Here is a 25,734-nt window from a genome sequence, read left to right as displayed (position 1 = left end):
GTTGGCTATGAGGGCCTGGGACTCCGAACAGAGAGAGGTGAGCCCAAGGGCACTGATTATGATGTGCATGTTTCCACCAAGAAGTTACAAATAAGCAGAGGAGTGTGTGAGAGACGGACCCAGGGGCTGATGGCAGAGGAGTCATGCTCTGAAAAGCGAACTGTGACCAAAGCAGGTGGGAAAGGTATGGAAGGTGAAGTCTCTTCAGAGGTGTTTGAAATGCAGTTTGGACAACAGTGTTTGGGAGACGAGGCTGAAAGCAGGAAGGTGAATGCTGTTGTTTATAGGCTGGAGGAAGCTGAAATCAATATCTCCAGCCAAGAGGGAGAAATTCATCCATTTGTTCACATGGAACCTGAAGGGAAAAAGGAAATGACAGAGTACAAGTTGCCTCTGATCCAGAGAAATGCCAGCCACCAGGAAAGTTATCAAGGGGCAGAGCAGGCTGCAACTGAAAGTGCAAATATGATCAACACTTTTCAAGGAACACTGAAGAAGCAGATAAGCCGGTCGGACTCAGAAAGTAGCATAGAGAGCAGACAAGTTAACAAGCTGACATTGAACTCTCCCTCAGAGGAAAATAAACCCAGCGTCCAGAGCAGGTCAGATAGCAGGGAGCGAAAAGCCATGGTGATGGATTATACATTGCAAAGCAAAGAGGACAGAACAGTGCAATCTGCTTCACATACTCTTTGGGAAAGCAGCAATCCAGGTGGAAACTTTAGGCAGACAGTCAATTTTTCCTCTCTGACTGAAAGCTCTGCAGACCATTGCCCAAATGGTCGGACTGGTGAAAAGGATCCTGCAGGAAAGCTTGATAAAGATAAGCAGGTAGTGAAGAGCCTTGAGATAATGGTCTCAGCAATTTCAAATTGTGCTCTGGTTGCTGGAGATTCAAGAGAGAACGACAGCCAGGTCCTTCACCCTGACAGTGGAGAAAACCTCATAAGTGAGGCAGATTCAGTGGTATCTGATTCAAACAGCCAGCAAAACTCCTCGAAAGCCCCTTCAACCAGGTTACAAACGGAAGGTTTAGCAGTGAGTTTCAGTGAGACTGTAACAATGTCAGAGGTGCTACAGAAACCACACAATAAGACTACTTCTAACAAAAACAAGCCAGAAGCTACATTTCCAGATAGTGCAACTAAAATCACCGGAGAAAGGATCCCAAAAGAAGGCTCAGCTCAGCAGGAGCAAAAGGGAGAGAAAAATCAAGAGGATGAAAAAGTGCTTAAAGTTGCAGATGTGAAGAAAACTTTTGAAAGACAGAAGTCTGCAGAAGGCAAAGCGTCAGCACCTCCGCACAGTACAGCCAGAAAAGGTGAGCCATGGCAACTCTGCTGGGGGGCAGGATTTCAGAATACTTCTCTGCATTTATAGCTTTGGATTGCAGTGCTCAGTTTAAAATAAACCACAGGTGGTGGTTCCGGGCTGAGATGAGTCTGATGAAATGTGTTGGTGACTCTCTTCAAGAAATAGCTATCTGATTAATATTGAGCAACACATGGGGTCCATTCATAGCAAACTGGGATCTAGCAGACCTCTACAGTAAGGTAGAGTGAAAATCCTAGATTGTTTCAATGCAGAGTTTAGTAAAACTGCCACTTATAGTTAAGTTGTTTTGTGAAAAGGGGGCTTTATTATACAAAAGTTTCACTGAATAATAATACCTAGCTCTTGTATAGTGCTTTTTATCAACAACATGCTCTTTGATGCTGTTCTTTCACTCATTTCCCCATGTTCACACTTGCTACTGTCTCTCTGGACCAATATTTTGATTAATTTACTCCTGTTGATATAAGATGCAGTTTTTTCCCTTAGTTTCTTTTACTCTTGTGGTGTGACTTGGCTGTATTACTCTCTTGAGGAGTAAGACTATACTAGCCTGAAGCTGTGCCAAGCTGTGGGCAAGCTTACATTGTTAAAATGAAACCAGTAAAACTGTAAAAACAGACATGGGTCAGACAGACATCAAACTAAAAGTAAAGACGTATGTTTGTAGGTGTGTTGTAGACCTATGCTGACTACTGATGATCTGGTAGGTTATTATACATTTTCCTTTGGGGAAAAGTCACATTTTAAGACACTGGAAATCTATGTTAACCTTGAATATTTTCCAATTAATAAAAGCTTAATTTAAAAATAGGCCTGGATCCCCCGCCCCCCACCCCCGCCTTGCACGTTACGTTGTCACTTAAACCAATGCAAAGAAGGTGGAAACCTGAATCAGAATGGGAACAAGGTGCAAAGCAGGGGAGAACAAGTGCATACTCTTGAGAAGTAATGGTTTAATGTTTATAGCCACATCAAGTCAGGTTCCAGGGAAAATATCAAACAGGTGCAAAATGAAATGTGTATGCAACTGCAAATTATCAACAACCCGAAAGACTTGGGTTACGTACACCAAACATCCCTGATACTGATCCCTGGGTTTAAAGACCCAGACCACTACTCCGTGGGAGTTTTATCTGACTAAGGAGTATGGAGCATCTGGCTCTTAAAGTCATTCTGAAATAATGTTTACATCAGCAAAGAGGCACGCAGCATTTTGGGGAACAGAAACTGCTGGTAGATGCAATAAGTTTTCTTACAGGAACATTAGTTTTAGCTATGGATATGGAATAGTGGCCCTCCATTGTGCCATGTTCATGATCTAACTGTTCCAAAACCAAACAAACACACAGAGGAATTAATGTTTAAAAGAAATGCACCCACCTGACCCAGACAGTCCGTGGCTGATGGCAAGGATTTGGCTGCATTCGTCTCCTTTTTCTGACTCTCTTGCAGCTTTTGTAATGGGACCTTTTACAGAAGTGAGTAAAAAGGGAGGAGATGACAAAAGAATTCAAAATAGATTGAATAATCAGGATGTAGATTTCAAATGTGATAAATGTAACAAGAAATGCTACATGAATAAGGCTGTTAAATCCACACATTACTGCTCATTTCCAAAAGCCTGTGTTTACAATGCAGAGCCTGGCTGAATTCTTTTTACTATTCAACACAAGAGGAAATAGTGGTCCCAAATTATTCATTGCATAGCTAGAATTCTGCTTTTTCTTCTCTCTCTCTCTCTTTTTTTGGGGGTGGGGGGTGGGTTCTTCTTTCTGGCCTGCCTCTTTATAGTTAATCATCTGCTATGTCTGAGACAGGCAACAAAGAAAACCCCATCTGTTGCAATTAATTACAGCTTTTTTATTTAGTGTCCTAACATTTTAATTAGGAATTAGGACTGAAACATTAAAAAAAGGAAAAAGAAATCTTAAACAAACCACTACAGTGGAGAAGGTGAAACAAAAATATACTGAATATATATGTATCTCTCTCTCTCTATATCTGTTGATAAGTATTGTGTGTAATATATTGCACAATTGTGTGTGTACATAATATAAAAGCCTTTTTATATAATGTACTTGTATATGATTTGGAACAATAGTTTTTCATTAATAACTACCCTGGACACAATTACTAATACTCTGTTTATTGGTCCTTTGCACTCTACAGTACTTTCCATCCAAGTATTTCCCGTTACAAACAATGCATTAATTATATCACTCCATTCACCGCAACAGACTGTCACAACACCCTTGTAAGGCAGGTCAGTATTATTATCTCCACTTTACACCTGGAAAACTAAGTCACAGAGATGTGAAGGGACATGCCCAAGGCCATGCAGCAGGGCAGTAGCAGAGCTGGGAATAAAACCCAGCACTCACGATTCCCAGTCCTGTGCTTTAACCCACACATTCATCCTCATTCCCTGTCCTGACGACACACGCTATTGAGCATGCTCCTGAATCCCTTTTTTTTATCAGATCAGACTCTTATATTGCACTAGTTATCGTCATTGCATAATTCTATAGCTCCCCTTTCTGGCCAAGAACTGCATGAATCATAAGGCCAAACAAAAGTGGTTTCTCTCTCTCTGTCTCTCACTGAACAAATGCTTAGCTAGGTCTGGGGAAGAGATCACCACAGGCCAGTGTTTCATTGAGATGCATAATTGTTCTACCACATTCAAGAGCTGTTGTATACTGTTTTATCTTCGCTGCTCTTGAACATAGGACAAGAACTGAAATGCCCCCTCAAAATAAGGCTGTTTAATCACTTTAATGAAGCTATCCTCACCATTTGCTATAACATATCTACTGTATACTAAAGACCATAGTGTATGAAGAGAAATCTAATGCTGCTACACAGAGTGAGAATGATCTTGTTTCCTAAATTACAACCATTTCATGTTTCTCTGTATTAAAGACAAAAAATGACCCCTGCATTTAAATAACTTTAAAGGTAACATAAAGGGTAACATTTCCCCTAAAATATAGGGAAATATAAAGTTGTATCATTTATTTCAATGAGAGTGGCACCCAATTGCGCCAGTGCTGAATTTGTCCATGTGTATGTAAATCATGCTGTTTTGAGGAAGGACGAGGTATAACAGCGTGAGATAAAGGTGAAACGGCCTGATGTGTCCTGCAATCTGAGCCTTCATGTTGTTGAAATGTAATTTTGTTTGTACTGAATTAACATGCTTTAAAACAGTAATTCTCAACCCGGGGTACACACAACCCTTGTAGGGGGTATGTCAACTCATCTAGATCAGTGTTTCTCAACCTGGGAAATTGCGAATCTCACAGGGGTCACAGGACAGGGTGGTCACAAGTGCAGAGTCGGCATTAGGGGGTGGCAATCAGGGCTATTGCCTTGGGCTTTACGCCACAGGGGGTCCTGCGTAGCTAAGTTACATGCTTCAGCCCCGGGCAGGGGGCTCGGGCTTCAGACTCCTCAAAGGGGTACAGTATTCTGGAAAGGTTGAGAACCACTGCTTTAAAAAAAAAATAAATAAATCATTGCAAATGTCCTGGAAAGATGTATAACCTGGGACATCTGTAATCAGGAAGTGCTCAAGCTAAACTATCATGTCTGGCATATTTTGTGTGACTCAGAAGTTAAGCTACAAAATAACAGGACTTTAAATTGCTGAGCTCCCTAAACCCCCTGCAAAGCAGTTTGCTTAATTTAGAACATACTTAGCAGTGAGAAAATTCAGCCCATGAGGTCTAAGCATATTGAAGTGTTTGTGCCAAATTCATCCTTGATGTATAACGCTACCAGTTCTGAACTACTGGATTGATATGTTGGTCATCTGTCCAAGAGCACATGCAGACACCAGTCCATCCTTCCCACCAGTGGGCAAGCCCAAGTATACTGTTACTCTCAGCAAGGTCAAAAGGCCAAAGAAAAGCTCTCCTCAGCTGGAGATGCAGTGGGGCATTGCAGCAGTTCTGCCACTACCTGCCCCCTTGGAACACTGTACATGCAGTATACACCTGAGAAAAATGGGACCTAGTTATGTCCCTCCAGGAAGTAATCTGTACTGTATAGTTTTCCTTTAAGGGTTGGTTTTCCCCATTTTTCCCCTTAAAACACCAACACACACATACCCTTTTTAGGATGGAGTAGATAGAATGGTTATAGCAGGGACTGGGAGTCAAAACTCCTGGGATCTGTTCCTGGTTCTGCCATTGACCTTGGCCCAGGTCACTTATGGTTTGATTTTTTTCAGAAGTATTGAGCACCATATTTAGTGAAGTGTGGACCCTTCCATGCTTCACTTTCTCCACCTGTAAAGCAGTGAGGCATAGCAAATTAGTTACTTGTAAAGCACTCTGAGATATTCACATGATCAAAATAGCATGATTATTGTGCTGGTAGAATAGATACCTATTTGCAAGTTAGCTAAATTTAGCTACTGACATGGCTTTCAGAGTCAGGGGTTAGTGTGGGGATTGATGGTTCACTCTGCTCCCTTTCCTCAAAGAAATTACATTATCATTTGGAGCATGTGTGGGAGGTGGGGGGGGGGGTAGATAAAACTGTGAACAGCTCAACTTGAAGGAATTCTACACCTCCATTTTGTCACGTGCCAGCATGTAAAATTAAATTTCTAGTCATTCTGGTAGTGGTGAGATGTTTGAGGAATATAAACTCTGTTGTGTAATTCTTTTAGCTACATTAATTAACTAGGTTTCAGAGTAGCAGCCGTGTTAGTCTGTATCCGCAAAAAGAAAAGGAGTACTTGTGGCACCTTAGAGACTAACCAATTTATTTGAACACAAGCTTTCGTGAGCTACAGCTCACTTCATCGGATGCATGCAGTAGAAAATACAGACTGTATTTTCTACTGCATGCATCCGATGAAGTGAGCTGTAGTTCACGAAAGCTTATGCTCAAATAAATTGGTTAGTCTCTAAGGTGCCACAAATACTCCTTTTCTTTTTATTAATTTACTAATAAAACATAAACTTCATTGGGAGAAAAATCAGCCTTTAATGTGATGTTTTAAAAATATTTTTGATAGATATAGGCTAATATTGATATGCTTTGTAATTGTAAGCAACACGCTAGTTAGAATAGTGTGAGCCTACAAATAGTGAAGATGACTGCCCTGAAGGGAATTGAAGAATTTATATAATCTTATACTTATTTTTCTATACTTCAATGAAGACGATCTATAAAGGTTTATGATGTCTCTGCATGTCTGCCGCCATACCAAGCCCTAACCAGCTCATTGTCCCAGGTCAGAATTTGGGCGATATTTGGCCCTTTCTCATCTAGATGCTGGAGGAAATGGTGCTGAGGATTGATAGGTGGCTTCCTTCCTTCAAGTCAGTACTGAGTGAATGTTCCAGCATGGTTTCAGGGAGGAACTGTGCTACAGTGTCTTTTGGTTGCAATGTAAAACAGGCCCTGTTAGTTGTGGTCATTGAAGATACCATGGCAGTTTTTGAAAAGACAGGGTGACCAAATTTCAGCTGGGTTCATTACATCCTCCTTATCTGAAATGTCCCACTGAAAACTACAGGGATGCAAAATTCTTATTCACTTCCTGTGCTGCCTACCTTGTTGTGTAGTGTAGTGTGCTATAACCATAGCTGTTATAAACCAGTGATTGGCAAAGCAACTCAGGTGTATGCTTCCTAGCAGATTTACAGCAAGGGGACTGGCAGTCAAGATGCCCAGGTTCTAGACCCATCTCTATCACTGACTCACTGTGTTTGCCCTTCACCAAGTCACGTGAGTGTGTGGAAAATATGAATCACAATTCAAGTCTGCTAAGATAAAAACTTTAGCTGCACTATTACTTAGGTAGTGCTAAATTTCTTTTTTAGTGTTTCTTATTTTTGATGATGAAGGGATTTTTGTGGATGAGGGTGGAGGGGAAATGTGCTAGGCTGGATTTCAGAAGCAAGATCTTGTTCCAAAATGGTTAAGACACTGAAGGCAGCTCACAGCAGGGATGCACCCAATTTTAAACCTAATTTTTCGGTGGAGTAGCTATTAGCAGTGTGGTGTTGTTTACAATGAGGGAGACCCTTCCACTTACTGAAGCTGTGGTTAAACTTTTGTCAGGTTTTATATGTTTGTTTGCTTGACTTGGAGCTACTGTATCCCATGCGGTTTCTGCCAACTGTGACCCAGCCAAGCCAGCAGGAGCTGTGATAAATTCGTCTCTGCTGAGACTCTCTTTGCATGTCTTACACCTTTATCTGTCATGTACCATGTATATCGTTAACAAGTAAAACCCCTGGGGTCTGTAATATGTGGCACAAAATGGACCACTTTATTTTAGTGTTCTGATCCCAATGCATCAGTGAATTGGGGGACATTTTTCAAACTTGAGTGACGTTAATGGGAACTGTGGGTGGTCAGCCCTTCTGAAAACCAAATAACTTATTTAAGTGTCTAATTGTAAGCAGCCAAATTTGGTCAACATCTTCCAACGATATAAGGAGCCCAAATTGGTCTTTTGTTTTGGAAGCATTGTGAGCAATGTGAGCACCATAATTTGTCTACACATAGTGTGCCTTGCAGGAACAGGAAAATAAAACCTTGCAAGTTACATTATGTTGGGTGCCCTGACATTCATTGTATGTCTGTACTGAAGTCAGTAGTGTTGATCTATTATATAAATCTCTATTCTAGGTTATTTAATTGAACAAGAGAGAAAAGTTCTGTACCTAAGTGATGCCAACATTCAAAAAAATGTGGATGTATTTTTAAGGCCAGGAGGAGGAAATCTTTGGGTTTTAAGACAGCTGGCTTCCTTGTTTCTCACTGCAAAGTGTTATCCAATAGTCATTTGGGGTCTGAGAGCATCTCTCAGATCAGTTTTTTTTTACTTGATTTGATAGAAGGCTACTTCCTCAGCCACCATATGAAGAATCTAACATGCTTGGGCAAAACCAAATAGAATTACTAATGGCTCTGGAGTTAAATTTTCTTTTAATGTAGAATAAGTCAATTATTTTCATCTTTCACTTTGCTGGGTGTGTGTGCTGGATTCAAAGCACTGGTCTGTGCAGGTTTTGATAGTTACAAGCATGGGTCCAGTTCTGGGGGTTATTCCATGCAAATATGGCAGCAGCTGGAGAGTGGCATGGGTGCACAGTGATGCCCCGAAAAGTCAGAAGATGCCAGCAGGACTGGGGCCCATGTGCCCCTTTAATGGTGCTCCTGTGCATGTGTGTTCATTGCTCTTATAGGCACGTATCCATCGCTTCTGTGTGCGCGCATCTACTGCCATGGGCTGCACGACCATCAGTCCCGGGTGCCCGTCCGTCCCTCCTCTGGGGTGCGTGGCCGTGGCCGTGTCCGTCCCTCCTCTGGGGTGCGTGGCCGTGGCCGTGTCCGGGTCCCTCCTCTGGGGTGCGTGGCCGTGTCCGTCCCTCCTCTGGGGTGCGTGGCCGTGGCCGTGTCCGTCCCTCCTCTGGCGTGCGTGGCCGTGGCTCCCGGGGTGCCCGTCCATCGCCCCGGGGTGCCCGTCCATCGCCCCGGGGTGCCCGTCCATCGCCCCGGGGTGCGCCTCTCTTGCGGAGGGGCACCTGCCAGCTACTCTGTCTGTTGCTGTCGTGACCGGCCCCTGCCCTCAGGGCAGCCCCTGGCCCGGGGGGCATGGAGAGCAGGCCCAGCACGCTGGGGGCGGCCGGGCGGCGGTTGGGCACAGCGAGGCGGAGCCGGGGGGTGGGCGGGAAGTGGCTGCGGTGAGGCGGCGGGGGCGGAGTCTGTGAGGGGGCGGCCTGTCAGCAGAGCCGGCCCGGCCGGTTACCCCCGCGCCGGGTGAGGGCCCCGGCCCCGCCTGCTGGAGCAGAGGGCGCCGGTTGGGCCGGGGCGGGGGGCCCCTGAGGCGATGGGAGGCCCTGACGGGGGGGAGGGGTTGCTGCCTGGCTCCGCCCCCCTGCCGCGCCCGGCTGGTGGGGGTGGGGCAGCCGTGTTCGGGGCTCCCGCAGTGTGGCCGCCCCGCGCTGCGATTGGCCGTCCGGGCTGCCGCTCAGTTTCTCTTTGGGACTGAGAGGCGGGGCTAGAGTGTGCGGAAAGGGGCGGGGCCGGGCTCGGGGGCGGGGCCTGTGTCGGCGCTGCCCCCCCCCCCCACGCCGTGGTCAGTCGGAATCGGGCGGCAGCAGGAGGCGGCTCCGCCGGGCTGAGGAGCGGTCGCAGCGCGGGATCCTGGTGCGCAGCGGGCGGGCGGGCAGGCACTGTGCGGTGAGTGGCGCGCGTTGCTTCGTGCAGCTAGATGGGGAAGAGGGAGCTGGGTGCGGGGAGTGCAGGAGCTGGGTGCAGGGTGGGGAAGAGGGTGCGGGGAGTGCAGCGTGGGGTGGGAGCTGGCCGCAGGGTGCGGGGAGTGCAGGGTGGGGTGGGAGCTGGCCGCAGGGTGCGGGGAGTGCAGGGTGGGGTGGGAGCTGGCCGCAGGGTGCGGGGAGTGCAGGGTGGGGAAGAGGGAGCAGGGTGCGGGGAGTGCAGGGTGGGGAAGAGGGAGCTGGCCGCAGGGTGCGGGAGCTGGGTGGGGAAGAGGGAGCTGGCCGCAGGGTGCGGGGAGTGCAGGGTGGGGAAGAGGGAGCAGGGTGCGGGGAGTGCAGGGTGGGGTAGGAGCTGGCCGCAGGGTGCGGGGAGTGCAGGGTGGGGAAGAGGGAGCAGGGTGCGGGGAGTGCAGGGTGGGGAAGAGGGAGCAGGGTGCGGGGAGTGCAGGGTGGGGTAGGAGCTGGCCGCAGGGTGCGGGAGCTGGGTGGGGAAGAGGGAGCTGGCCGCAGGGTGCGGGGAGTGCAGGGTGGGGTGGGAGCTGGCCGCAGGGTGCGGGGAGTGCAGGGTGGGGAAGAGGGAGCAGGGTGCGGGGAGTGCAGGGTGGGGTAGGAGCTGGCTGCAGGGTGCGGGAGCTGGGTGGGGAAGAGGGAGCTGGCCGCAGGGTGCGGGGAGTGCAGGGTGGGGTGGGAGCTGGCCGCAGGGTGCGGGGAGTGCAGGGTGAGGTGGGAGCTGGCCGCAGGGTGCGGGGAGTGCAGGGTGAGGTGGGAGCTGGCCGCAGGGTGCGGGGAGTGCAGGGTGGGGAAGAGGGAGCTGGGTGCGGGGTGAGAAGGTGAAGGCTTGGGGGAATGTTAGAGCTGCATACGGGCTGGTGGGGTGATCGCAAGCTGCTGCGGCTGGGGAAGCTGGATGGGTTTGCTGGGGTGGGATAGGAGCCAGAGGCATGGAGGGGTTTGATGTTTAAACAGGTTGCAAATGGGGTGGGTGGGCTGGGGATGGAGCTATGTGCCTGTATGTGGATTGGGGGCTTTAGGAGCATTCACTCTACTGTGATGGGTGAGGGAGGAGATGGATAGTGTATGTGCTGAGGCAAAGTATGTCTTCCACCGGGTTTAGGCTGTATGCATTATAAGGACAAAGCTGGGAATGGCTAATAGCAGGGACAAACAAGGGGAGGTAGGTTCTCTGCTGACCAAGGGAAACAAAGGGAGGTTTTTGGAGACTGAGCTGGATAAATGAGATGCTTAATATTTGCTGCTGAAATTGAATGAGATCTTTCTGTGGGCATCCTCACTGCAGGTCAGGCTGGTCTAGCTGTGATTATTGAAGCTCTTTCCATATTTAAAGGTGGGATGCTGTCACAGCTAAGTGGCTCTGCTGAGATTCTGAATGGGGGGGAGATTTCTGAAAAGTGTCACTGAGCCTTTAAACGTCTCATTGAACACACAGCAGAATCTTTCTCCCCAAGAGAGATGCAATAAAATATTACGTAAAATTAATTCACAATGAAGGCTTCCTATAGATAAGTGAGACTTGGCAGGTTGATTTCTGACTTTTCTCATGGAGGAGAGAAAGAGAACGAGTGTCTCTTTAAGAAAGAAAGGACTATGAGGTGCAGATTCATAAACTCCGAGAGTCCAAGGCCAGAAGTGACCATTGTGATCTAGTTGGCATTGTATAAGGCAGGCCGTAGAAGTTGCCCAAAATAATTCCTAAGCATATCTTTTGAAAAAAACATCCAATCTTGATTTAAAAAATTGGACACACACATGGTAGAAAGACTAGCCTTTTTTTCCCTGTCCATCTTTCACACATGACTTTTGCACTGCTGTTTGCTCATGATGATGCATTCTGAGCCATACATACATCAGGCTTAAGGGGTGACATAACATATATTAGTATGTGAGAAGAAATCTGATTCTTTTGTTCTTCAAATTGTTGACTACGTACAAGCGGAGGTATTAGTCAACACCACATAATGTGTATGTCACCCTGTGGAAGGCTCTTCTCTCTCCCCCTAGGACATTACACAGCAGCAGCAGAAGATCAAGTTCCTTAGGCTTGTTTTGGTGTAGTAGATGTCATGCCATATTGATGCCTATTCTAAATCCTCTTGAAAGCTAAGGAAAGCACAAAACTATGTGAACAGTATCCTTTGGGTTTGATTCCCTTACCAAAAGGTACTTTCTGTGAATGCTGCCAAGTGACAGATTGGAATTAAAGGGGTGTCAGTTGTTAGCCCCAATTTCTGCTTTTTTGAAAAAAGTTTCTACAAAATTAAAGATCAATAGAAATATTTCCAATAAATCAAAATACAATAGCTACCATTTTTAAACAAATACACATTCCATTGTCGGGTTTCAGCTGCAGACAATGGAGTATTGTGACAGTGCATGAGAACCTGATAAAGAAATGGACTAGAAGCTGGCTGGAAACAAAACTAAAAATGATTGGTGCACTTATTGTTCAAAACAATTGACGTGATTTTTTTGTATTATTAATCTAAAGTTTCAATCCTGGAAATGCATACACGAGTAGAGTTATTGGAACTATGCATGCAGGTTTGCATAATCAGGCCTAAGAGGTTAGCAACACATAAGAACTTGTTTTTGAAAACTGTTAACTGGTGCGGCCCATTTACTAATGCCAGTCCTTGCTTAGCCGTTGGATGGGTTATAGCTAAACTATTTGAAGTTAACCTCTATTTACATACACGTGTAGAGAAGAGCATGATGGTAGAAGCCATGTGTGTACAGTGCAGTTTGGGGAAAGCTGTGTGAATTGACACAGTGCCTGCCATAGGAATTAAATATGCCCATATGTAATAGGGATGTGTGGCTAGAGAAAATGGCAAATACCTTAGTTGAAATGCTTTCATGCACCAAAGAGAACATCTTGTTACCACCAATATTCATGTTTGCTAAAGGTTGTGTGCACGCTACAGAGGTAAAAGATCAATTACTGTTGTGACAAAGCCAAAGCAAGTTTATTTTTTGTGTATTTGCAATAGCAACAGTAAGACCCAGTACCCCATAATATGCATGTGGGAGTATGTGCCTTGTGTGTGTTTTTGATATCACTCTTCATAATGGTAAATTTTTAATGGTCATTTGTAGCCTTGCGCACTGATTGCTTTAATCAGCATATGTGTCTCCTTTTTATGTACTGTGTTGGGATTACAGTACTCTGTCTTCTAGTGAGCTGCCTTTCCAAACATCATTGGGTTTTTCAAGTTAAATCTTCATGCTTATTGCATCTGTCACTTCTGGGATTCACTCCAAGCACGAGGCAGATATTCAGTGTAATAGCAATGAAATGGAATGCTCGAAAGAATAAAATATCTGCTTTCCTTAGTGATATAGCACAGAGAAGTATGAAGGATATATACACTTAACAATCAGTTAACTTAAAGATTTTAATGGCGACTTCATGAAATGTCCCATTTAAGCACAACATGGCATTTTAGTTGCAAGAGCATGTAAGTGACTGTTTTCAATTTCACTGTTGCCTCCGTGGAATAAAATGAGTTTGAGTGCCGGCTTCCTATTTTGAGGACATGAGCAAAACACTTCCTGGCCTGAGTTTTCTGCTTGGTGAGGTCATCAGTGCACCACTCCCAGGGTTAAGAATGTTGTTTCATGCAAACTCACAAGCACATTTTCCTGATATTTAAAGAAATTTTTGTATGTTTATGCTTAATTTTTTTAATAAATATTTCAGTCCCTCCTTAAGGATGTAGTGGAACAGTAAGTCACTGAGGGATTTAAGTGCCCTAGTTTAAAATCTTTAAGTGTATATGAACAAAATTTTAATGTACAGTGAAAAGAAAAGGAGGACTTGTGGCACCTTAGAGACTAACCAATTTATCTGAGCATAAGCTTTCGTGAGCTACAGCTCACTTCATCCGATGAAGTGAGCTGTAGCTCACAAAAGCTTATGCTCAAATAAATTGGTTAGTCTCTAAGGTGCCACAAGTCCTCCTTTTCTTTTTGCAAATACAGACTAACACGGCTGCTACTCTGAAACCTGTCTTAATGTACAGTGTTTCTCCTGAAGTCCCCCTCTCCCCGCACCCCTCCAAAGAAAAAGCTTGAACCTACTTGCCTTGTGGTGACTATTGAGTCAGGCTGGTTAGAACTGCTTGTTTAAAATCTACCACCAGATCAACTATTTCAAGAATCAGAATGTCCAACTGCTCCAGGCTGGTGAAATGTGAACTGATATTTCTTTGTAGTGCTATAATTGATAAGGGCAAGTGATGCTGAAGTTATTAGGATTAGCTCTTAATAGCAGAACTAAAATAGTACAGACTTAGGTTAAATGAAGTGACTCTGGCCGGCTGCTTTTTGAAAGTTGGTTATTCTAGGCGTATATTTACATGCCATTAGGTAGTTCCTGTCTGTTCTCTAAACTTATCCAAAAGAGGATTCAGATTGGTCAATTCATCCCATGCTCATATTGACAAACTTAAATAAAACCATTTAGATTTTTTTAAAAAATGTTTTAATTTTAGTCCTTGACTTTTGATCCGCTTTAAAAAGTGACAGTGATGCTCATGAAAGGTGTCTGCCTCACAGGTACAGTGGAGTCGCATCTTACGCGGGGGTTCGGTTCTAAAGTCAGCACATAAGGCGAAAATCGCATATAGTCAAAATTGCCCTTGAAAATCCCTTAAATTGCCCATAAAGTACAGTATACTGTACATGGTTTTGTGTATACAACCCTGTACAGTAATATGTATAATGTGTACAGTATTCTACAGTATATAATAGAGTACATATGCAAAATATAATTTTACAGTACTGTATTTTTAATTAAAGGGGGTAATTACAGGGGGTTGTCAGGGCTTGATGTTGATCCAAGAGACGGACGTGATGGAGAGCATGGGTGACAGAGAGCGAGTCGTAGACGAAGTGGTTGGCTCTGGTTCAGCTCGAGAAGTTGATTGCATAGGCTCATCTGCTGCTGGTTGTTTTTCCTGGAAAAACATGGTGATCGGCAACTGTTGCAGTTGTCTCTTGAGCTGCTCAAACATTTCTTGATACGGTCTCAAATAGTCCATAATGCTACGTGTGTTTTTTGAGGCTTCGTTCCATAGGGGGATCGTATTCAGAAATTAAATCATTCAAGTGTTTCGCTGCTTGGACCACTTCAGCAAACTTATGAAGATTCCAACTTGCTGGCTCTTCCTGTCATCATCTTCGTCTTCTGTAGACGATTTTATCAGTTCCTCTAATGCTTTGTGAGTCAATGTTTCTCTATGGCTCTCAATTAATTCTTCAATTTCTTCCTCAAGGATGTCGACGAAGCCATCACCACCAACTTGCCTGGCCACCTGAACAATGCGTTTCACTTCTTTGTCAATGGTTGGAAAACCCTTAAAATCATTCACACATTCTTTCCAGAGGTTTCGCCAACATGCATTGACTGTTTCAGGCTTGATTGCATCCATTGCCTGTTTAATATAAGTGATGCAATCGGCAATGTTGCGGGACTTCCAACACTCCATCACATTAAGATTGGGATCAGCATCCATAGCGCTACGTATCCATGAGAACATAAGCCTCGTGTATGTGGCCTTGAAACAGCGGATCACGCTTTGGTCGAGAGGATGGAGGTGGTATGGGGTGGGAGAAAGATGACTTCAGCGTTGTTATGCGCAAACCGGAGTGCCGCAGAGTGGCCAGGAGCATTGTCAATGATCAGCAACGCTTTAAAGTCAAGTCCTTCCTCTTATAGATTCATAGATATTAAGGTCAGAAGGGACCATTATGATCATCTAGTCTGAACTCCTGCACAACGCAGGCCACAGAATCTCACCCACCCACTCCTGCAAAAAACCTCTCACCTATGTCTGAGCTATTGAAGTCCTCAAATCGTGGTTTAAAGACTTCAAGGAGCAGAGAATCCTCCAGCAAGTGACCCATGCCCCATGCTACTGAGGAAGGTGAAAAACCTCCAGGGCCTCTTCCAATCTGCCCTGGAGAAAAATTCCTTCCCGACCCCAAATATGGCAATCAGCTAAACCCTCAGCATATGGGCAAGATTCTTCAAGGTACCGCTTGACCTCCGGAATGAAACACTTGTGGAACCAATCCAGAAATAATGCTGCCTTCGCCCAAGCCTTTTTATTTGATTGCCAGAACACAGGCAGAAGATTTTTGTTCTTGCCTTTTAGGGCACGGGGATTTGCAGCCCTGTAGAGCAAGCCCGGCTTTATTATATGCCCAGCCACATTGCCACAAAACAACACAGCCACATGGTCGTTAGCTACTTCGAAGCTAGGGGCTTGTCTTTCTGATTTCAAAATGTAAGTGCGGTTGGGCATTTTTTTCCAGAAGAGCCCAGTCTCATCAGCATTAAAAACTTGTTCCGAAATATAGATAGCCCTTTTCTTCTATGATTTTCTTTAATTGTTCGGGGCAGGTTTTTGCTGCCTCTTCATTGGCAGATGCAGCATCACCAGTAGTCTGCACGTTTTTGAGGTTGAAGCGGTTCCTAAAACTCTTAAGCCAACCTTGGCTGGCTTTGAATTCCTTCTCATCAAAGGCTGTCCCTCTTCAGTGGCAGGTTTGAACAACCCGTAGAGGCTAAGAGCTTTTTCTTGCAACGTGTTGCCCTCGATAGGCATACGTTTACAATTCATGTCTTCTAGCCATAAGTTTAATGCCTTTTCAGTCTTCACTAAAGTCTTACCATGCACCTGGCTCATCACCTTAGCAGTCATTGGAGCACTTGATGCCACGGCTTGATGAATTTCTCTCTCTCGAATCTTGATGGCATGGATGCTAGATTAGTTGCGGCCACATTTACGCGCCACGTTGGAGACTGACATATTATTGACTGTCTCTCAATAAGTCCAACACAGCCAGTTTTTTCTCCAGCGTTGGAACAGATGGATGTTTCTTTGGTTGAGCAACAGGTGAAGTAGTTGGCTTGCATTTAGGGGCCATGTTGTATGAAAAATATGTATCTTTAAACACTAGAATCACACTCAGTGCAGCGAGATGCTCACACTATGAGAGGCACATGGGAACTGAAACCGACCGACTGATGGAACAGTAGATTCACGTCTCCCATCTCGCGCTCACTCCAGGGCATACACTCATTGAGTGGAATGGTGGGCAGAATTCCACCTGCACTATTTACAGGTATCTTGTTGTTTGTTCGTTCGTGTGTGTTTTTTTTTTTTTTTGGCCGAGTGCGTATAGTTGAATTTGTGTAAGTTAAATGCGCGTATGATGCGACTCACCTGTACGGCAGTGACAGGTCCAAGGTGCCTCACCATTGTCTCAGAACTGTGTTCTAGGAGACCCACCTGTAGGGTGGAAGGCAGCTGTATCTTTAGTCTTGAAGATTGCTAAAAGGGGACTAGTTCTGGTTTATGAAAAGTTCATAACTATCCAGTAGGAAATGTGCTGAGACCATCTAACTCCTCTCATATTGGCCACTGAACAGATGGCAGATAGTAGTATGCCCTGGTCAGGATTGACCAGTGACCCAGATGTGAGAGGCTCTGTAAAGCTCTGCTTACTTTTTAGAGCATCAGCAGGTTATGTTAGTAGGTGTGGTTTGTTACTTTAGTTTAAAATAAAGTGTATATATACGTTTTGTAAGTAATGAAGCAATGCAAAGTGACTAGAATCTCTGCAGGATCTCTGCATGTGATAGTGATGTGATGTACAATGGTGTTTGCTAAATCTTTGAGATAGATATCCTTTATTCAAAATGTTAATTAGTCATTGAAGTTAAAGGATGAAGGTGTTAACAAAACAAAAATGTAAACAATGACTAAAAAGCCCTTCTTGACTCTTGGGATGTCACTAGTCCTCAGTCTTCCAAGATAGACAAGGCCTTAATTTCTAATATTAAAAATAAGCAGAAAAAAACTTTAAAAATGAGCTGTGAATCTCCCGCCGCCTCATTTTGACTGCTGTTAATGCATCCAAAAAAATAAAAGGCAAGAGACGGCACAAGCTTGAATTAAATAAGATAAGGTTAAATATGCAGTTTAAAGGAAGGGCCAACAAGGAAAGGAATGAGAATTTCTGTACCTTTTTCAAGGCATCATATTCAAAGGTTGAGTTGCCTGAGTTTATTTTGGGGTGTCTGGAAGGAAGGAAGAATCCTTTTAATTGCACTTTTGGGGACTATTTTAATTCTACAGTTGGAATAATTAGTCTGCAGTTCAAGAACTATAAATTCTGTGTTTCATCCAGATTATAATATCTTTTTAAAACTATGCACACTATCTTTGCAATGGACTGATGTAATGGTTCTGTAGGAGGCATTCTGGTGTGTGGTGAAAGGCTACATCTGGTCTGAACATAGCTGGAAGTCCCTGTGATGGTCCATGGTATCCTGTGTTTGGAAGAATCAGAATGATTTTTGTCACTGAGCTGGGTCTCTCTTAATCCATTATAATTAGTTTTTTCCTTCTTTTCTCCTTCAGCCATCCACTTTAAAAAGCAATGAAAATGAAATTAAAACAATTGTGATTCAATCTGATTAAAACACGGGAGTCTGATATGATTGTGTTTGCCTGGAATTCTCTGGCTTTTGTTGGTTCACATCTGATTCTAAAGTTTAACGTTGTCTTAAGAATGGATTAAGAATTGTTAAGAATGGATTTTTGATTCCAGTTACCTTTCGGTTTAACTTGAGTTATAATCACTATGATCTCACTGTTTCCTTGTACTCCCCTGTCTGTTTGTATCCATCGTTTCTCTCATTTCTTAGACTTAGATTGTAAGCTCTCTGGTGCATGGACCATGTTTTTGTTCTGTTCGTACAGCATCTTGAACAATGGCATCCTGGCCCATCATGGAGCTCATAGGCTCTACGGTATAATATGTGGTTTCTATACACATCCTATAGGTCTAGTTCCACTTTGGAATTGATGTGACTTGCCTCCAAACGATGCCATGGCTATTACCTAGTATTCTGTGGATGTTCAGTAGTCTGCCTTAAAGAGGACCATTCCCGCATTTTCTCTCTCTTCTCTACCCCCCTCCCCCCGTTCCCATAACCACTGCTTTCAAAGGCTCTTGCTCAAGATTCTTTTGAAAGCTCTTTACATCCTTCTTCACCTAAGAAACACACGGCACACACCATCCCTGAGACAAGCTGTCTGTAGAAATGAGACTTCAGGTCACTCTTGGTCAAAATATTTAAAATTGTGGAAACGCTCCCCCCCGCCCCACTGCACATCCTGTCCTCCTATTGTTGCCATAGTTACTGTGTTCTTGAGTCTTTGGAAACCCATTATGTCTCATGTGAATGTACAAAGGTGATACCTTGCAGTGCTGCATTTTGAAAGATTTCTTTACCATACGAAACTAGCAAAACATTGACATCCTAAAATATTCCCAACTTGGAAATTGGACATGGGGCAGACACAACCCAGTGCTGATGCATCCGTTACAAACTGTGTGGTTTAATTAATATCAGTAGAGGTTAGCAGGAGGTAACTGGTTCAAAGCAGTGTGTGATCTGTCTCCCTTGAGAGACAAGACAGACTGGCAGTACATACAGATGATAACCTAGGGCTAGTCTACACCAGTGGTTTTCAAACTTTTTTTCTGGCAACCCAGTTGAAGAAAATTGTTGATGCCCGTGACCCAATGGAGCTGGGGATGTGGGGTGTAGGAGGGGGCTCAGGGCTGGGGCAGAGGTGAGGGCTGCGGGGTGGGGCTGGGAATGAGGGGTTCAGGTGTGGGAGGGGGCTCTGGGCTGGGGAAGAGGGTTGCGGTGCAGGAGGGGGGTCAGAGCACTGGGCTGGGGGTGCAGGCTCTGGGGTGGGGCCAGGGATGAGGGGTTTTGGATGCAGGAAGGGGCTCTGGTTTTGTGGGGGCACAAGGCTGGGGTGCAGGCTTACCTCCGGCGGCTCCCAGTCAGCGGCGCAGAGGCAGGCTTCCCGCCTGTCCTGGCACTGTGGACCGCGCTGCGGCCATCATCAAGTCTGGCTCCTAGGCAGAGGCGGGCAAGCAGCAGGTCCGGCTCCTAGGTGGAGGCGTGCAAGTGGCTCCGCGTGGCTCTCGCATGCAGGCACTGCCCTCCCCACCCCAGCTTCCATTGGCTGGAAACTGGCCAATGGGAGTGCGGAGCCAGTGCTTGGAGGGGGGGTAGTGCGTGGAGCTCTGTGGTCCCCCCTCTGCATAGGAGCTGGACCTGCTGGCCACTTTCGGGGCGCAGCGCAGTGTCAGAACAGGTAGGGACTACTAGTTTTTACTGGCCGGCTGCCAGAGTCCCTGGGTGCTGAGCAAGGCGACCCAGTGCCTTGCATTCTGCCACCCGGTACTGGGTCATGACCCGAAGTTTGAAAACCACGGGTCTACACTACAGTGCTACATTGGCGCAGCTGCTGCACATCTGGTGAAGACGCACTGTGCCGATGGGAGAGCATCTCATGCCGACAGCATGCATCTCATGTAGCAGCAGTATGGTCAGCGTGTCGTTCGCTGTAACGGGTGTTGCTTGGGGGATGTCTTTTTCACACCCCTGAGGGATGTAAGTTACATCAACTTAAGAGTAGTCTAAACCAGCCGTTCATGTAGAAGATTGTCATCAACAAAACATCAGTCCTGGAGCCCATAGTAGAGTAACTGATGTTTTCTTTAGAAACTGTTCAGAATTTTTCTTTGCTTTAAATACCAACAAAACCAGGGTGTTTCAGTTCATCCGAGACACTTTTTAACTACTTGACTGATGCAATCTGCACAGTGTACACTTAGGATACGTTTACAGTTGTACTTTGCATTTATGTAACACTTTTCATCAAATTATCTCGAGTTAATCTTACAACTAGATTTTACGGTATCCCAGTGAAATAGATAAATATTCTCAGTTTACGGATTGGGAAATTGAGGCATAGAGTGATTAAATGACTTGCTCAGGGTCATTCAGTGACAGGGTTGGGACTAGAACACAGGAGTCCTGGCTGCTGGTTTCTTGCTCTGAACTATAGGCCACATGCCCTAATTTGCAGGTAATTTTCTCTGTACCATCCCAGTCACCATGGTATCTAAGTGCTCTTAATACAGTATAGTAAAGAGGCAACTAACTTTGTATTCAGGAAATTAAAACATGAGAAATGGTCATTTATCTTCCCATGGTATGTAACAATGCAAATATATAAACTGTCTCCCCCAAGAGGATTGGCTTATTGAGTGGAGAGAATTGCTGTGTAAGCTAGATGCCATAATGGTTATGGTTAAAGTATTTACAGTTTCAGACATGCTGTATTTTTTGCAAGTTGGGGAGACACTGGTGCCAGTTTATGCTAGCGTTACTCGTAAGAGATAGTGAAGAAAAGTTTTACTGTCTTCGCAAAGCGTGAACCACAGTGCTAAGCTTTCCTAATCCGAGGTGTATGGTGCTTTCCAGGGGCCATCTTTGTGCTAAAGATTTCTCCAGAAAGGTACAGTAACAATCTGTTTTGTGTTGTATCTTAACGTGCTCTGCTCAAAAAAGGGTGTGCAGCTTCATTTGGCCTCCTCTTTCCTGAGACAGCAGCTGCATATGTGTATCTCTGTACTGCACACCTTGCCCTGTGGCATTGCTTTGGGACAGGGACTGTCTTGGGTCTGTGTTTGTACAGTATTTAGCACCATGGGGTCCTGGTCCATGACTAGGAATCCAAGGTGCTATGGCAGTGCAAAAATAAATAGCAAATACTGAAACCCTGTACTTCTCGGTGTAAATGGTGTTGCTCACCTCCAGTGGTCTGGCCCAGCAACCCTCGTGGTACTGTAGAAAACGGTCTCACAGGATCAGAGTTGTCTGTCTAGATACCAGTGGTTTCCAGTTGAAAGCGTGCCTTGAAGGTTATCAAATCCAGGCTGTGACCCACCAAGGAGAGAAACGGTTTCCAAAGCCGAGGGTCCCTCTTTGAGACCACCTTGCTGCCCAAGATCAGTCCGTGCCGGCAGCAAATCAGAGCACAACTCGGTGTGCTTGCTGAATGAGACTTTTCATCCCGTTGTTGGGATGGTGACAGACTATCAGGGACCATCCAGCATGCTCTGTGTTGGATTGCCATAAATGGGCTTGTGGGTGCAGGAAAATTCCTCTGTCTCCTGCACCTCGGATATACTTTCCTCTTGTTTGTAATGCACCATCCAGGCTGCTGCCCAAGTTAGCGTTGCTTTGTGGACTATCTTGTAGTTGTTACCATGTAAGTATGTTGTTAAAGGCTGAGGTAACTAAATGTGCATCCATAAGCCAAAATGTTTCTTTCCTGCCCTCTGAATGAGGTGGCAAATGTGCTTGCTCTTACACAAATATTTTGGTACTTGCCTGCTTAGGTAGCTGAACTCTTAGGGTATGTTTACACAGCAAAGAGAAACTCACAGCTGGCCTGGTGTGCCAGCTGATGACTCCGGCTTGTGCTGCGGGGCTGTCTCATTGCTTCCAGGCTTGGGCAGGAGCCTGGGCTCTGGGATCCTGCGGGGTGGGAGAGTCCCAGATCTTGAGCTCCAGCTTGCGCCCAGAAGTCTACACAGCAGTAAGACAGCCCTGCAGCCTGAGCCCCGTGAGCCTGAGTCGGCTGGCATGCGCCAGCCACAGGTTTTTCTTTGCTGTGTAGACATACGCTTAGCTAAACTGAACAATATCTGTAGTGTGTATGGGTGGGTTCTGTACTTCAGTAGTTCAGGATAATAACTTTGGCCTGAAATGGGAAAAGGTTTGAAGATACAGAACATCTGTAAGACAAAAAGGAAGTATGTTTTGAACTTGACAGTCTTTGTTAAAACAGATGCTGGGGGAGCTGTAATTAGTACCAAGATAAGGATTTTAAAATCAAGTTAATGCATTGAAATATCTGGATGTTAGTTTTAGTCCAGCCCCCACCCCCCAAACCCCTTACTGCAAACTGCATGTTTTGGTACCATGACACAATGACAGTTTTACTCTTTGACTTATTGGCTGCTTGACCGGAGGAGCTGGCAGGATCTCAAGTGGAAATCTGAAGAAATGTGTGACAATCCCAGATGGGACAGCTGAGAAATTCATTTTGCAGTTTGTTTGTACATATTAAAGTTTAAAAACACTTACTCATTCACTTACGCAATACTTGCATTGTCAGACTTGAGCAGTTCTTTAGGTCATCTACTGTCTTTCATATTGAAATTACTATCTTGTATCTGGCAGTTAGTGATTGCTTTTGCTTCAAAATATACTGAACAATTGCAAGTGATGGTGCTTCATCTATAGATGGCCTTAGCAGTCAGGATGGGAGGGAATCTGGGAAGTTTAGTTCCCTAAACGAGGTTCTAATATACTGAGCGTTTGGATTAAGAAATTACTCAGAATGTAGTAGTTCAAGACTGTTACCGTTTCTTAGAGTGGGAAGATGTTTTATTGTTAATTTACCCTGTTCACTGTTACAGCAGGGGTTAATTTGACCCAATGTAACTCCAGTCTGGCCAAGTGGCACATTTCGGGTACATTGGCTTATGTTGGACATTTTTGGATTGCAAATAAACCGACAACTCTGCATAGCTGTAGGACTAGCCCAACAAGTTGAGGCTAGTAGCAAATACATCTCGGTGGATTTCAGAGGCAGTGTGCTGGAAGGGGAGCACTCTATTCTTTTGCCCCTGCCTGCCCACTTTTCCCTACCTCCCCTACAGGTGGGTTAGATAACATTCATTCTTCCTCTCCTATATTATTCCTCTACCTGTAGCGCTGGGTGCCTCACTTGTTGTTCTGCCTGATACACCTCTACATCAGGCAGGGCTGTCTGGGGAAGTGTCTTTACTTGGTGAGTCTGACTCGGTGTCGGTTTGTATGTTTGCAAGCTCTGGCTGTGCTAGATTGCGTAGTTGTTGCTTTGGTTTCCAGGCTGTGATAAATCTGTGTCCCACTTATATTTGTAGTAGAGGTTCTTGGATAGTAAAATTTTAGTGCATCCAGAAAGTTGACACCTGTAACACCTTCACAGTCAGGCAGGTTCTGTCTTTAGAAATCTGTTGAAGTTTGTTCTTGTAGACATTAAGGCATGTTGCAATTTGGGGAGATAGAGCAGTTTGTTATCAAGCCCCCAGTGGCTTTCTCCCTCCTATGCATTTTCCAGTCAGTTCTCAATTGGTAGCTGGAATGATTTAGTTGATTGTGTAACTCAAGAAGCATTTCCAACAATACCTTGAAGCCAATAGGGTTTATATTCTTTTCTGTGGCCATTACTCTTGTTAAGCTTAATCAAACTAGTCACATCTGTTTCTTCACTAAGTGTTTGTAAAGTGAGAAATCCTACTGTTGTATAAACACCTCAAGAGAATAACTAGGCTCATCTCTGGTGTCTGAGCACCTGAGTGTATCTGTCATAATTTGGCTTCAGACTTTATTTACCATGGGAATGGCTAGATTGGATTCTGATCAGCAGTTTCAGGTGATGTGGCTAGTGCACCTTCTTGTTTATCATTTTATAAAAAGCCTGAATTGCTTATTAATCAAAATTGATGTGGGCATGTATGTTTCCTGGGAGGAGATATAAGAGAAGGATTTTAAACCCTCTTCCGCTATCATGACTCGTAGTAATGTTGCAAACGAAGTGTTCAGACCTTAGATGATTGGCCAGAGGTGGTTGGAAAAGGTAGGGTTTGAGACTCCAAATGAAGTCCAAGGCTGGTGCCCTGGTAGGAAACCACCTTCCGTCATTTGGGCCATTGGACCAGAGTTTTTTGCAAACCCCTAGTAAGTGCATGTTGTGGGGAGACCAGAGCCCACGTTTGGCAGTATGTGTCTAACAATTTGCTTCCTAGGTAGAAAATTTCTTTGATATGCTCATTAAAAATACAATCTGGAAGAGACCCATATATATAACTTTCAAAAGAGTGAGAAAAGCCAGCAAGTAGAGTAACAAAATCAAGCAGATTGATACTGCCTTGTTAACTTTGTTGCCTTGATAAGAAAACTAGGTCAACTGCATAGAGGAAGGCATTTTATTATCTATATACCCCTCTTGACTGGAGTCCTGGGCTTATTTTTCTAGTAGGGTTGCTGAATGGTAGTTTTGCAGAGAGGATTGTGTGCTCTGGCTATCTAGGGTTTTCCTCACCACAGAAGGTGGAGTCAAGTTCTAGTCCTGAGCTCTGTTTCTGCAGAGGTGATGTGTTCAGTCCCTTGGAGTGTAGGTAGCACCTACCTTTACTCTTGAGCAATGCCTCTGGCAGAAGCACAGAAGAACATTGCCTGGGTTGGGAAGGATACCGGTCTGTTTCTGGGGGGTGGATGAAAATGTGAGAGGGATTCCCCCCCCCCCAGGTTTCTTTCCTACACCATTTAAAAAAACAAAAACAAGACACTACGAGAGCTAATAAGTCACCCAGATTTCCCATCTGTCCCAATGTGGGAAAGGCCTTTCGTGGTCTTTTGTGGGTGTTGGACATTTGCCCTCAGGACTCCTTTTTTCTTTTGAGTAGTTCTTTCTTTGTTCATAGTCATTAATCTAGAGGTCCTAAAGAGGTGGTTGAAGGCAGTATCCCAATGGAGGGATATAGTTTCCTTATCCTATTAGGCTTTGTCTAAATGAGCACGCTTTATAGCCATAGCTCATCATCACTGGTGCAGCTCCCCTAGTGGAAGCAGAAGTGGAAGTAGTAGCATAGATTGGGCTTGGGAGCTTTTACATTTGTCTAACCCGGGGTGGGAAAACCTTTTTGGCCCAAGGGCCACATAAGGGTTGCAAAACAGTATGGAGGGCCGGGCAGGGAAGGCTGTGCCTCCCCAAACAGCCTGGACCCTGCCCCCTCTGGGGACAAACCGCCCCCCGGGACCCCACACCCTATCCAACCCCCTTGCTCCCTGTCCCCTGACTGCCCCACTCCCTATCCACACCCCTGCTCCGTGACAGGCCCCCCTGGCCTCCCATGCCTATCTAACCCCTAATCCCCACTGCTCCCTGTTTCCTGACTGTCCCCCAGGACCACCGGCCCTAACTGCCCCTCCACCCCATCCAACTGTCCCCTGACTGCCCCCCAGGACCTCCTGCCCCTTATCCAACCGCCCCTCCTCCTGCCCCCTTACCAGGCTGCTCAGAGCAGCAGGACAGGCTTATTTGAAAGCCTGGGAGGTGGGCAGGCGCAAGGCAGCGTAGCTGAAAGGGAGGGGCCGAGGGCAGCCTCCCCGGTCAGGAGCCGGGCAGGATGGTCC

General features: G+C 45.3%; 1 protein-coding gene across 2 annotated transcripts in view; it reads left to right on the top strand.

Annotated features, from left to right (window-relative positions):
* The first annotated feature begins 1,302 nt into the window (after positions 1-1,302).
* The window catches only part of CORO1C (coronin 1C), an 87,579-nt gene continuing 63,147 nt past the window's right edge, over positions 1,303-25,734 (top strand). The window contains exon 1 of one of the 2 annotated variants that reach the window (XM_084648906.1): positions 1,303-1,321. The gene's annotated coding sequence lies outside the window, so the exon portion shown is untranslated. Of the gene's footprint in view, positions 1,322-9,389; positions 9,547-25,734 lie in introns of those variants that run through there. The other variant, XM_084648907.1, reaches the window with a different exon arrangement.

Source organism: Lepidochelys olivacea, assembly GCF_965140295.1.
Source record: "Lepidochelys olivacea isolate rLepOli2 genome assembly, chromosome: 15".
NCBI lineage: Eukaryota > Metazoa > Chordata > Testudines > Cheloniidae > Lepidochelys > Lepidochelys olivacea.
This window is presented reverse-complemented; position numbering and strand designations above follow the sequence as displayed.